This window comes from Colossoma macropomum, unplaced genomic scaffold (genome assembly GCF_904425465.1).
Source record: "Colossoma macropomum unplaced genomic scaffold, Colossoma_macropomum, whole genome shotgun sequence".
In the NCBI taxonomy this organism is placed as follows: Eukaryota; Metazoa; Chordata; class Actinopteri; order Characiformes; family Serrasalmidae; genus Colossoma; species Colossoma macropomum.
The window spans coordinates 8366840-8381319 of NW_023494800.1; positions in this window are offsets into that span (position 1 = coordinate 8366840).

Below are 14480 nucleotides of genomic sequence, written 5' to 3' on the forward strand. Positions count from 1 at the left end.
TCTTACTTTGTTTTCTTGCTGAGCATAGATGTAAATTCTCACATTATGAATATGTAATTAAAAATGCAGTTTGAAGTCATGAAAAAGACTCAGTGTGTCACACATCTACATAAATGCTCAATAACACTTAATATTAATGGTCCTTGAGATGCTTTGTAGCTCCACCTTGTCTTTAATTAACACTTAGCTAAATTACTGTCATATCAAAACATTCATAATTGGAATGTGTCTGCTGTCCTTAACATTATGTAAAAAACAAATGACAAATAGACCAATAGAAATGGTCCAAAATGACTTGGAATAAAATCTTACTACAGTAATTTACATTAAACATTAAGAACTTTTCTGCTTCTCCTGTGAATTTATCATTAGGGATATAAGGTTTTGCTTCTACAGTGGCAACCTACCAAATTCAACATTTTTTTTCCTAAAAACACACTCTGACTCTGATCTCAACCCAGCCTAAACCTAAATCCTAAACCCTAAATTTAACACTTAACTTAAGCCTAAATCAATTTTTTTATCTCTTCAACTTGAAAAGAACCTAAATCTAACACTCACTCGAACCCTTACTTCAATCAAAAACCTGAATGTAAAAATAAAACCTAAACTTAAGACTCATTCTAACTCTAATCTCAACCAAAAAGCTAAACCTAACACTCACTCTAACACTAATCTGAACCTAAAACCTGATCGTAAACCCAAGCTCTAAACCTAACACTCATTTGAACCCTCCCCTTAACCTGAAACCTAAACTTAAGCCTAAACTTAATGCTCACTCTAACCCTAATCTCAACCCAAATCTGAACCTAAACCTAAGCTTTAAACCTAACACTCATTTGAAACCTACCCTCAACCTAAAACTTAAACATAACTCTAAATCTAGCATTTACTGTAACTCTTACTTTATTCTCAATCCTAAAATATTTAACACCCTCTCTATCCCTAACCTTAATCTCAAACCTAATTCTAAAACTAGCCCTAAACCCAGCTTTAATCCCAACCTTAACATAAAGAACAAATCTTCTGAACTTTGACTGAAATTGAAGACTGGTTCAAAAACTGTCTCGGCATTACAGGGTTTTACCCCATCATTCCCAGTTCACTTCCTCTTTCTCACCAGTTAAACATGATGCACCTTGATCAGAAAGCTCCAAAAATACCCTCCCAAGGTTATAAATACCCAGCGGAGCCCAAACCTCACCGAGCCCCTCGAACGAGGCTGTTTTCCAGCAGCCCACTTGTTTATTTCCTGCGCTTCCTGACACCTGTGAAAATGGCCTTACTTCCTGTTGTTGTTGTGTCTGCATCGCAGGAGAAAAAACTCCTGGAATTTGTCAAGTGACACACGTCACAGGACAGGCAAGGCCGAAAGAAACGCACACCTTCCGGAGCCGCAGATCACTGGGCTTTCCTTCCCAGAGCGTAAATCTAAACACCTAAGCATAAACAAGCTTCTCTGACATGGGAAAAACACACAGCGCTTCACACAGCGGATTTATTTACCAGCTCACAGTAATTAGTCAGGAAGATGTTGCATGCTGCAGGTCACTGAGGGCTTTATTTCAGGCCAGACACAGCTTTTCTGGACTAATTCATGTTTTTAAATGGCCAGTTTGCAAACACTGACTTCCACTGGAAAAGCTGAAATAGTGTATTTTCATTCAACATAATGCTGGTTACACATGGTCACTTCTGGCTGTTATTTTATGCTTTTTATTTTCCATTTGCTGCAAATATGTTTGTATTTGGCCTCAACATGCACAAAACTGAAAATGTACCAAAAACATAAATTAATAAATAAATACATTTCATAGCACTCAGGTTTGCATTGAATAATCGGGGCTTTTATTAATTTATTAAATAAATATTACATTTCCAATAAAAACGTCACTTTCCTGACATTGCTTATTTTAGAGAAAGTCTATTCACAGCTTCTCTGCTAAGATTTTCCTCCCTTTCATGCCGAATTTCCTCAACAGACCTTACTTTTTTGTTTTTTTTTACATTAAAGAAAACAAAGAATCTTGAATTTCGAATAAGCTCTTGAAAATGTATTTATATGTCCTTGGGTGAGCAATACATCAAACATGTTCAATTGTTTTAGAGCTTCAGAATCGGGGTTTGAGCCGGTCAGTCTGGAAGGAGCTGTGCTTGGATGTAATAAGCATTGATTTGGTGTTTGTATAAGATTTGGCTTGCAGACTGCAGCGTTCAGCAGTAGAGACTCTGACACTTACTGCTTATATATATGTCCCTTAATGAGCAAACATTTCAAATGCAAAAATCAATATTTCATCAAAAACCTTTATTTCTTACTCATGATATTGGGCTTTTCTCTACAGAGTGCGTAGAGGGCATTACGGACGTTGATTTTATGACAGAGGCAGCTTTTATTGTTTCGTTTTATGAAAGCTAACATCTGAGACATCTGCTGTTTTTCAGTGGATCAGAAAGTCTAAATCTTATCCTTCAAGATCAGTTCTACATGAAAGTGTCCCTTGGCAACATTAGAGTGTCTGAAGAATCCTTCATGGCAAGTCCTGGGTGGTTGTGATCAGTAATGGAAGGGTACAGACAGGACAATATATGCTCTATTGTTTGCACATTTTGACTCCATAACATAATTGACAACTGTTTTAGTGACATAAATCAATTCTGATACATAGGACTAGGTATCGTTCAACATTTTACCATAATCTCTTTCAAAATAAAATTTCTCAACTCAGTGGAATTAATTGCAATCAAACAAGCCAAAATTTCAGGAGTGCTGGTATTAATAGCACAGCATGTTTATGACTAACAATGTCCATGTATAACTGTAATTTAGACAGTCAATCACCTGTCTAGATTTTGGAACAAGTATTTTTAGTGCCTGTTGATACTGATAAGTCTTCCCACACTCTATACACTCTATGGTTCTATTTAGTACAAAAACGAAACTATGATGTTTTATACAACTTGTAACAACAGTACAACCCTTTTTGGTGCTATATAGAACCATTTAGAAAAAAAGGTTTCTTTAAAGAACAATATACAACAGTTTTTTTTGTTATTGTGGTAAAAAAAGACAAGTATGCGTGCGAGTGATCATGGCTCTATGTAAATGCTGCCTTCACCAAAGAACGCTTGAAGAACCATTTTTATAAGAGAGTCCTTTGGCACTGAAATATAGTATTGACTGACAACTGAATTTTTTGAACATGTTGAAGCAATTTGGTTGTTTATAATCAAATGCAAAAGTCTGAACACCGCTGGTCACATTTTGTTGATTTTTCTAAGTAGAAACAAACTAACACATCCTCTACAGAGAACACATCTCAATATGGCATATGCATACAGGTTTTACTGCACAGTTTGTATTAATTTTCTCAGTTTAAGAAAGTGGAAAACAATAAAACATAAAATACAAAATGCCATAACTTTTGCATTTGCATATGTTTTATGTTATAGTTTGTTTACTCAATATGTTGAATTCAGCAAATAAACAGTAACTGTGTATTATCATGTGCAGAAGTGTGTTTTTACTTATTTATTTAAATTTACACTTAGAAAACCAACAAAACATAAAATTTGACGAGGGGCGCCCAAACTAATACTTACATATGACGGCACAAAATCAATCAATTTTAGGTGCATCCAGAATGATGAACAGAGCTGTAGATGGTTTCATAATAACTGAGAAGGCTCTACAGCATTGGGAATAAAGTCATAACAAAATTGACCCCTTACATGGCCAGGACCCACCGGTGGGCCCAAAGTTTTATTACACACTTCTATAACCTAAGAATAGCTCAGACAGTTTGCACTGAAGTCCCTGTGGTTACTGAATAATAAGCCTTAGTATGTAATAAACCTGGGATTTCAAGGGGTCCTTTAAACGTCCACGATGTCTTGTATTTCAGTAGTGATCAAATCTGAAGGTAGATAAAAAGACAAGAAATTACTGCAAATAGATCAATACAGTATTATATATCATCTAATGACTTCATGCTGTTCCTAAATGGATGAATTGTTGAATATAGCATCATAAAGTACCTTCTGTAATTGACATTGTATGTCATTGAATACGATACCAAAGATTATAAGATGACAAGTACATCTACTTTTGAACAGTAGTTTAAGCCTGAGGCAGGAGAGAGAGAGAGAGAACGACAGAGAGATAGAGAAAGAGACAGAGAGGCAGTGGGTGGAGGTGAGGCAGTGATAATGCTGATCCTCTGTGCTGCTGCTGAAATCTCTCAGGCACGCTTGCTCCCGTTTGTTCCCCAGAGAACCGAAGAGCGGCCAAACAAAGAGGCAGCGCTCAATAACAGGAAGGCCATGGTGAGAAATACCCGTTATCGCACTCCCCAAACACGTCAACATCGCCCTTCAGAAACAAAGGTGTGCGCAGCACCCAGTAAATAAGAGTGATTTACGGCAAAGCCTCCAGCCCTGCCTCCAACACCAGCCACTTGTTTATTAGTCCCAGTCCCGCGCATAACGAGGAGCTGCACAAGCAGCAGGCCATGACCTTCTAGGAAATGAAGCGACGTCTGGGTCCCTTGCTTGAAAAACAATGAATCGGATATCTAAATTTGGGAATAATTGAGCGGTGAAAATAACTGATTAGAGGAGTGGAATTCCACCGCGCTCCCTTCCAGCGAGTTCTCGAGGTTGGCTTTGAAGGTGGCTATATGGCCGCATTTTTGCACGCAGACCTGGATGCTGTGGCACCCTAAGAATGCCTAACACAATGGAATTCTCTTTAACAGAGGAATGTCAGTGATCCGCGAAGCAGGTCGAGCTTAAACTTACTGTAACAAGTTCAAGGTTGGGTCAAAGGTTATGCTCAGGTCAAGGCCACAGTCCCAGCAGACTGCGCTGAAGATTTGGGTGACCATTTCGCTCTGCTTTAGTTTTATAGGTGAGTTTTTCCTTCAATGAAACAGTGAAGAGAATAAAACTATATCTCATCTTCTTCTCAACAGGTCAACCAAATACCCTGACATCCAAATGTCTATGTTTTAAACAATTTTCTGTAATATCTTGTAAACAGGCTAAAACAGGGGACAGAACTTTAGAATGCAAAATCAGTGTTAGTACAGAAAAATGCATATACAAATTCTAATATGATGCCAATACTGTGCAACTTTCTGTGTTTTAAATAACTTATAAGAAGCAGTAAAAAATTTGATTTAAACACATTTTAAATGTGTTCAGAATAAAAACAGAGCTGTAGAGGATTTCTATGGATCCCTGCTGGTGACAACCTGTATATATAAAAATAATGCATGGCCATGACTTAGTAAGGCGTAGGAATGAGATAATTAAGTCATGGCCACGGGAATAAGACCATGCATTATTGCTATGCGTTAGGATCTTGTTCCCTCATTTTACTGAGTAATGACCATGCATTAAGATCTCATTTCCACACCTTACTAAGTCGAGTCAAGTCAAGTCAAAGTTTATTTATGTAGTGCTTTTTACAACAGGTGTCGTCACAAAGCAGCTTTACAGAAAAATCCGGGTCTGAGCCCCCAAGAGCGTCGCCACTGATGACAGTGGCAAGGAAAAACTCCCTAAGGGCAAGAGGAAGAAACCTTGAGAGGAACCAAGACTCAAAAAGGGGAACCCATCCTCCTCTGATTGACACCGGATAGCGAACAGCATTAGTATAAAATATTAGAATACAAAACTAAGTCGTGGCCACAATTTAATTATTTTGTTCCCGTGCCTTACTAAGTCATGGCCACACATTATTTTTATTTATACAGGATGTCACCAGTGGGGCTCCATAGATTTCATAACCAAAATATACATTTAGAGTTTGAACACCGAAATGTCATGTGACTAGTTTTTTTGTGTTTTCTTCTGCAAATTTTCTCCATAACTCAATTGTTAAGATGTAAACAAAGTCATTCAGAGTAACTTGGTGTGAAATGCTCCATTCTAGAGAAACGTCCTGAGTCAGAATTGTTACAGTGGTGGTGATAGGAACCAGATGTCTGAAGAGAGTTTAATCACTTTAAAAGCTTCATCACATAAAGTTATTGTAAGAAGTGGTTATTCATACACCACTTGATGTCTGAGACAGTGTTTTATGATAGTTTTGAGAAGGTTTTTGTGTACAACATATTTTTAAAACATATACAAGACAGAAGGGAACATGCAGGGTGCCAAAATAATCCTCAATTCATCATCACAATTTTACTATTATCAACATTGCATATATAAATTCAGAAGACACATGTAGGCTCACTGGTGGTTTTGGATAGTGAATTAAAAATGATATTTGTGATGTAGACATGGTGATCCCTGGCTCCTATTACCAGCTCTGTAAAGAAATCTGAATCTGTCAGTTTCTCTACAATGAACCATTTCACGTCAAACCTCTCTGAATGACATTGTTTACATTTCAGTGATGGAATTATGTGGATAAAATTGTGGACTTCACCTTCAGAATCTGTGTGTGACCTGAATGCCACATGTTCTCTTCTTTTGATGTTATAGTCAAGCTTTCCTTGATTTCCAAGTAAAGTACCTTAACAGTTAAATCATCAAAACCTTGCTGATTTTAAATGAAGTGCATTATCTAGCTATGTACCTTAGTTACCGTGAACTGACTGGCACTGCAATGGAGAAGAGCAGGTTTTGTTCCACATGAGAAAAAAAACATTTGTACAGGTGTAAGTAAAGTTTGTTTCATAGCACAGCACAGCCTATTTTACAAAGACAGCGTGTTTAACAAAGACAGTTTAAAAAATTAATGTCAATACCTCAGAGTAAAGTTGGCATGCTGCATGTCTCCACCTGTATTGGGGAAGTGGTTGTGATTATGTTTGTATGCATTGAAAAAAACAGGTCTGGCAGGATTAAAGTGTTATTAAATATATATTAAAGTGACCAGCAACCTTGTGACCAACCTCCATGGTGTCAGTAACATGTCTCATGTAACGTGTGTGAGCACACTGTCGTTCACTGCCAGCTTGTGTTGTTCTTTAGCGTGGCAGCATACATTTGGCTTACAGCACACGATATCAGCTGGAATAAGATGTTAATGATGTCGAGTGTGAGTAAAAGAGCAGTGTTGGATCGACACCCAATACCAGAATCATTATCAATGCATCCCTAAAATCAACAAACCAAGAAACAGAAAACAAGGTCAGCCAGCATGATTCCTAGGACAAAAACAAAAACAGGACAAATAAACAGAAACTACTCTCAAAAATGTACTCAATTAATTAAAGTAAATTACAGTCAATTGTAGTGTCAATTCTAATTAAGCGGACTGATATTTTTTATTTCATGTTATGTTTTTGTCTTGTTTAACTCATTATAGTGGAAAAGGCAACACAATAGGATCAAGTTATATCTTCATTATTTGTCAAAGTTGTTACTGTACTACCAAACCAAGGTTGAATCACGCTCAACAGTAGAATGCATGGAAACTTGTTCTTATAGCCAAAAACAACATGGTTAGACAGTTAATGTTGGGGTGTAATGGGGTGTAAGAAAGACACGCACAAGGGGAAGTAGTACAGGGGGAAAGACAACATGAAGAGGGTGAGTAAAACAATCTGCAAAAAGATGATTCTAAGTAATGTTAAAAAGATTTTGAGGTTTCCTCATCAAAGTTGCATTAGCCAAGCAAACACCTATGAATTAAATATGACAACTTGGTGATTTTCATTGAAACAACACAACCGACTCAGTTTCACCAGCTTACATGAAAGTGTTGAGTAATATCAATAAGAGAAAACACATAAAAATCAACAGAGGGATTTCATTTTTTTGAGTGCAGGAACAGAGAAAATCTGGCTTGGAACAGCAACACTAACAAGCATGCAAGAACTAGCAAAGAACTCAAGGAATTATAGTCACTGTGTATAAATGCATGAAAATAATGACAGTGTTCGGCGGGGGGTGGGGGGGGGCTATCCCACTTCTGACACCAGTGTGGTATCAAAGGAGAATAAGATGTGGGAACCATTTTTTTTTTAAGCGAATGCTCTTTCATTAAACACAGCAGCAGGGAACAAACACAGCAGCATGAACAACGTTACAGCAATGACTAGGTGGGCTTGTTGGGAACCTCATAAAACCACAGGGATCATGGTTCCATACCCACCATATTGTTGATCTGATGTTATTTACAAGCAGAGCAAGCGCAAATAAAGGGTGGGCCATGTCTCATTTACCAAGAACCAAGCAGAGCAGGCACTTAGACATACACAAGACTCAAGACCAGTCCAGGTGAACTGACACAACCACTAAATCATAATCTTGACCTTGACCTTTAAAAGTCTATGGCTATTAATTATATTGATCAATTAGCTATACTACACTGATTGCCATCTACCATCATAGGTAGATTTAGTTCTGCTGTGTTACAATAAGAAGTAGCAAAGAAATCCATTGTTATTACAACTACTAATATGAGTAATGCGCTGAAGTACTTTGAAAAAAGTAGCACAAAAAATAAGAAAATACCAAATACCATTTTATTTTGTTATGTCTTTTTAAACATGCCTGTTACACAATGATAACCAAACAGTGTGGTCAGAATTTACATCAAGCATGAACCTGTGATCTGCACATTTAGGGCCATCTAGTGGAAGCTTGAGGTGAGTCATAAGCATCATCAGCAAGAAGGAGTAGACCAATAGTAGTATTAGAGGACTAAAATAGGCCCAACTCCCTTTGGATCCCTGTGTTGTACATATTGTTCTTACAGCATACTCAGAGCCTGAGTGGCTATGATTATAGAAAGATGTATGTTCCAAACCATTACCTTTGCTCTCACTTTATTTAGATGGGCCACTGCAGGCCTCTATAGATTATTTACAGATGTTCACATTGTTAACAAACTATCTGTTGAATTGTAAACAGTGGTGGGGTTAGGGCTTGGATTTGGACCAGGGTTAGGGCTGGACCAGGGTGAGGGTTGGGTATAGGTTTTGGGTTGAGGTTAAAATTAGGTTTAGGAATAGTGCAGGTTTAGAATTAAAGTAAATTATGGTCAATTTAGCAGATATTTAGTTGAAAGCAGCTTAAGAGTAAATTAAGTATCTACAAAGCATCTAAAGTGGACTATACAAACGAAGTGTTACTTTACCTTCTCCTTACCCTGACCATTGTGACTGCTACTATACCTTCAAAACATGTCAGGGTTACTGGATCCTTTCACTCTTTCCCAAAGCAAAAAATGTATAATGCACATAAATAAATAAAAATGAAATGATTAACACTCTTAAAAAAGATGGATCTGCAAGAGTTCTTTAGTAAAGAAAATGGTTCTATACAGAACCATGAACACTCAAAGAACCATTTGCATGATTAAAGGGTTCTTTGCATGGTGAAATGTTTTTTCAGATTGGTGAAGAATGTGTTGTATATGGTTCTATATGGAGCATTTTTGAAAGGGGTTCTACATAGCACCAAAAAGCGTTCTTCTATTGCTACAAGCTTGACATCCTAACAATAAAAGGACCCTTTTTTGGTGCTACATAGAACCCTTTTCAAAACGTTATATGTATAGAACCATATACAACATCTTTAAAAAGGTTCTTTATAGAAGCATCTACAGTTATCTCGGGATTGACATAATGGCCTCTCTGCAAGGTATTCTTGATACAAATTATGGTAAAACTCTGACGGAAATTCAAAATGATACAGCTAGGTGGGCAAATATAACATCTTCATTACAGTCTAGAATTGGGACTTCAAGATGTATTGTTTTCCGGATTGTCCATAAAATTCTGTTCGCTAAACTTTGGTCCCATCATGACCAACACTATCACAAATTTCAAAGCCGTGGAAAAATATCTTGGTTATAGTGACCAAGGTCATTTACAAAACCCACTTTGGCATAATAGGAATATAAAATCCGGTACCAAACCTTTTACATCGGAGCAATGGAGAAGACAGAATATTAAAACTCTTGATGATATATTTGATTCAGAGGGGATGTTAAGTTTTGAAAATTTAGTAACAAACTTTAATATACCAAGATCTTCCTTCTTTTTATATTTACAGTTACGTTCAGCCCTTAAAGCAAACGGAACAGGGGAACAGGGCTCAAGCCACATCCAATTTATAGCTGGGTCGTTTATGCGCCACCACATGGTCTTGTATCAACTATATATTCTCACCTTACTGAAACGTTGTATAAGAAGCTCCCAATTCAGTCTATCTGGGAAAAGGAACTATCTGTTGATTCAATTGATTGGAACATAGTATGGCGAAATATATGTCATACATCAAAGAACTCCAATCATCAACTGATCCATTTTAAATATTGTCATAGGTTATATTGGACACCACGAAAACGCTTTCTTACAAAAACTACAGTACATCCCTACTGCAACTATTGTCCACAACAACCAATGGGAACTTTTTTGCACATGGTGTGGTAATGTGGGGATGTTAATGACTTCTGGATAAAGGTTACTACCATATTGTCTGCTCTGGTTGGACAAGAAATTCCCATGGATCCAGCTGTATTATTGCTAAATGATGACTCCAATTTAAACTTAACAGGCAAACAAAGGAAGATGTGGCTCGCTGGTTTAACATCGGCTAAAAAATTATTGCACAGACGTGGCTTCACCCACATAATCTAAGTGTACGACATTGGCTATTTCAACTGCATGACATAGTTAGAATTGGCCACAGCTAGGATTAAAACATCTACTCTTGAGACATGGAAACAGATTTGTTGTGATGTGACAAAAAGATTGGAACAAAGGCTATGAGGTACATCTTGTAAGCTAACATTCTTTTTTCTCTCTTTTTCATTTTATTTTTGAGATGTCATCCTTTGCACTAAATCTTACTTAGTAAATATTATAAAGTATATACAGGAAATAGGGATGGATGGACCAGTGGGACGGGGAGGGATGGGGTGGTAAGGGGGTTGTGATTTCCTGCAGTTCTGTAATGTCGTGATAAAATTCTGCTTGATTAACAGGAAACAAATAATAAAAAAAAAATGATCACAAAAAAATAGAAGCATCTACAGCACATTCTCTGTCAATCTGAAGAACGCTTTCACAATGTAAAGATCACTTTAGTCATGCAAAGGCTCATGTTCATGGCTCTATATAGAACCATTTTCTTTACTAAAGAACCTTTGAAGAACCATCTTTTTTAAGAGTGTAGGCTCGGCTGGTGGTTTCCGGCCCCATACTCAGGGCTGGACTGGGAGCCTAAGGACTGCTTTGGAAACCACACTACACTATCAGTAACATCAGTGATATAATTACAAATTTAATACATGAATATTATGAGGAACCACCAGGGTTCTCCAGGGTATGACCTCTTTTTTTGGGACCTAAACAAATGATTGTCTGAAATGTCAGGGATTTTGCTTTGCTTTCATGTTGACATTTGCTTTCTACCGTCTGCCTCCCGTGCACTCCTTTTTAAAAACCAAATAATTTACTAAAACTTAACGAAAATAATTATAGAAAAAATAATTTGGCACTAAAAAGGCATTGTGCAGCTGTCTCCCCCTTACTGTTAGACCCCACAGAGATGGTATGTAAAATAAGCCATTCAGATTTGCAGTGGTTCAGAACAGGGGTATCAAATGTTCTGTGCCTTAAAGGAGAATTGGTGAACATTCAGTTCCTGTGTGTGAATAAAAAATCTACATCTGGATTCTTCCACTGCTGTGGCTGATGAAAAATGTTGGAACACTGAACTCTTGGCGGAACCATCCACTGACCGCTGCGGTATTCTACTGTTGCCGCTGGTGGTGGCAGAATTTTCCATTGCTCCTCCATGAAAAAGCATGGAATAGCCTGTTTGCCTGTCTACCATCATAGTGTAAATGCTGCATTAGCATTGCTCCTCATTACACACACTGGATTAAGCTCATCAGCTAATTAGCAAGGCCTTCATGAGCTGAACTCACGACTTTTATTAGAGAGAAAATACTAATCTCTGCGGAGCTGTGTCCTCAAAGTAACCCAGTTTAACACCCTGGTCTAGAATCTAATCCTAAACCACTTGTTGCATATTGTGTCACTTGCTCACCTTGATTTAAGTCATATGTAAGTACATTTGTATAACTGAATGTGTTGAGAAGATCTAGATATGAACTAGGCCTACTAACACAAAAGCAAAGGAAATTAAAATCTTGACTTTTTGAATGACTGCAATTGAACTGTAACCAGTTGGAAATTATGTTGCTGATTCATACATCCTTGCTTTTGCTCTGTGGATTTTTGTTCTGACCACGACTAGGACAGCATGCTGTGGCGTCAGCATAGAGTAAGACACAGGGGAGCCATGATTCTTCTGCTGTTTTATGAAACACCAGGGCAGAAAGGCACATACAAAGCACTAACGGGAAAGGTCACCACTAGCCATAGACTTCCACGCCATGGTGACCCACCCCAACACGAAACATCCCAGCTCCCCGACACAGAGTAACACAAATAACACATATGCATACCTTTAAACGAGTAGACAAGAACATAAACAACATTAAATGTCCCTTTTACAGGATTGCACACCTCCATGACCCTCTACATAAACGTGAGCCAGTAGCGCAACGCCCAATACGTTGTATCGAACCCCTTAAAAGGCCAAGGCTCGCTGGTGGGCCCAAAATTTTATCACACACTTCTATAACCTAAGAATAGTTCTGCCAGTTTGCATTGTAGTCCCTGTAGTTACTGAATAATAAGCCTTAGTGTGTAATAAGCCTGAAATCTTAAGGGGTTAATTGATCTTTTGAGTGTCTTTTGAGTGCTTGTGTTTAAAATCCCTCAAGGAAAAAAACACAAGTGTCTCCACCTCCATTTGTGTTCAACCTGTGGTGCTACTATAGACAAGTAATAGTAAGCTGAAGAGAAACTGGTCCAGTAATGGATATATGCAGGCTGCATGAGGACTGCATGACCACAAATGCGCTAACTGGGACATGGCTTTTTACATCTATTGGACCATTCTGTCTATTAGACCAGCGGGAATAATGCTGGGTTTGCTGCCACCTGCTGGAGGTGAGTGGCATTGAGGTTAATCATGATTTTTTTAATACATTTTGAATACAATCCAGAGGAAAGTTCATCAATCCAGTGGCTGTTAAAATACAGCCATTACATTAGACGCCATCATGGAAACACCAGATGAAAATAAGGGCTGGCATTTGGATTTTATTCCCCCCTTCTAGTGCATATAAATGTTTTTTCTTTTCATTCTTTTTATCTATTACAAGGTGCATGGCAAGAACTGCATTGTTATTCCAATTCTTCTTCTTTTTCTTCTTCAATTAAAACAGGGGAGGCCTGTTAAAAACCTTTTTGTTTAACATTAACCCTTAATGTGAGCACACATTCCACTGCTACACTATTAACCTTCAATGTGTTTTTCTTTATTTTAATTGTAGCATAAACGTTTAATGCTGTAAACTACACAAATATAAAGGCTTTGCTTTAAACCATTTCAGACAGGGTTACTGGCCACTTTCTTAAGCAGTCTGTTTCCAGCACTTGGCCCTGCTAACATGGCTCATACAGCCCCTTTGATGCACCCTGAACAATGCCTGCTTTCTCATGGAAAAAGAAACACCATTTTCACCATGTCCCCTCCTTCTCTGTAGCAGTTTCACACAGTAGTGCCCTTCCAGAAGCTGAAACGAAGGAACATGTTTACTCTCACGCATCTACAGTTATGTGAAGAAGTAAAGACACAGTTTAGGCATTGGAATCTGGTATTCATTTAAGCATTGTTGATAGATAAAGGTGATATAGTGATAAGTGACACTTAAAATCATAAAAAAACACTTAAAAAAACATTTTTGTCACCCTTTATATAAAGGAAATGAAAGGAAATGCAATTTCGTCATGTGTAAAATGTAAATTGGGGTCAAATTCTTATCAAGTGCACCCAATCAGGAGCTAATGATTATGTTAGATAATATAATAGAGGAATCTGTCTTATTTAAACCTCAGATTTCTGGTCTGGTTTGCTCTTTGATATTGGACAGTGTGGTGTCTTCAGGCCTGAAGCAGAAGAGCTGTCCAAGGCGTTCAGAAAGAAGGTTGTAGAGGCCTATGAGTCTGGGAAGGGGTCAAAGATAGAGTTCTGGCCGCGGTTCAGAAGTCATGTTTAACAAAAACAAAGACAGAATTTGACCATACCAACTGTAAATGCAAGAAACCCCTCAAACATTGCACAGTTGAAAGAATTATGCCTTTTTGAGCTGCTAAATCACCTTTTTTTAAGATATTGTGTGCAGTTCCTCCATGAAACACTAGGGGGAAATACACCCTCAATTTTAGGGTCATAGATGGTCAATAAAAGTTTAATTCTTCTTATGAACTCTTTGTTTCAGTCCATCTTAAAAAAGAACTATAATTTTTATAGGAATCTTATATAAATTCCAACAACTACTGAAATTACTAGTTCACGTTACTACAGGACATTATAGATGGCTACTACAGAAGGTGAAAGTACTACAGATTAGGGATGTGCTGACCATGATT